The sequence below is a fragment of the Octopus sinensis genome, linkage group LG4 (assembly GCF_006345805.1).
Source record: "Octopus sinensis linkage group LG4, ASM634580v1, whole genome shotgun sequence".
NCBI classification, from domain to species: domain Eukaryota; kingdom Metazoa; phylum Mollusca; class Cephalopoda; order Octopoda; family Octopodidae; genus Octopus; species Octopus sinensis.
Genome location: NC_043000.1, coordinates 18533895 through 18534776, shown reverse-complemented (window position 1 = coordinate 18534776; position 882 = coordinate 18533895).

The window sequence follows — 882 nt, the reverse complement described above, 5'->3', positions numbered from 1 at the left end:
CGAAAAAAATTATTTTCCCAAAAAAAACTTTATCAATGGCCAGCATATTAAAAAATACCTTCAAAGGTTAAACTTATAAACAATTCATAAATAAGGGCAAACGAAAAAATTTCTAATGCCAAATATGCCGAAAAATTGGACATGTCCATTAACCATTAATTTTTTCACACAATCCGCACGCTATCTATATAGTAATAATGGAATTTTTTTAGAAATTTCTGTCGACCTTTTTTCGAGTAGAGTGCAGATTGTGTGAAAAAATTAATGGTTAATGGACAACATGTCCAATTTTTCGGCATGTTTGGCATTAGAAATTTTTTCGTTTGCCCTTATTTATGAATTGTTTATAAATATATATACTCTTTTACTTGTTTCAGTCCGCCTTCAGTCAAGCAAATCAACCCCGGGACTTATTCTTTGAAAGCCCAGTACTTATTCTATCGGTATCTTTTGCCGAACCGCTAAGTGACGGGGACGTAAACACACCAGCATCGGTTGTCAAGCAATGCTAGGGGGACAAACACAGACACACAAACACACACATGCATATATACATATATACGACGGGCTTCTTTTCAGTTTCCGTCTACCAAATCCACTCACAAGGCTTTGGTCGGCCCGAGGCTATAGTAGAAGACACTTGCCCAAGGTGCCACGCAGTGGGACTGAACCCAGAACTCTGTGGTTGGTTAGCAAGCTACTTACCACACAGCCACTCCTGCACCCATACATATAAAGATATGTATGTATTTGTGTAGTCGCACACATCACATACACACTAATCCCAAGAACGTCTTTTTTTTTTTTTTTAATTTAATGCAACAGACAGTCTCGTTATAAACAACTGACTTCGTCTGCTTAAGAACAAGTTAATTGGCCTTC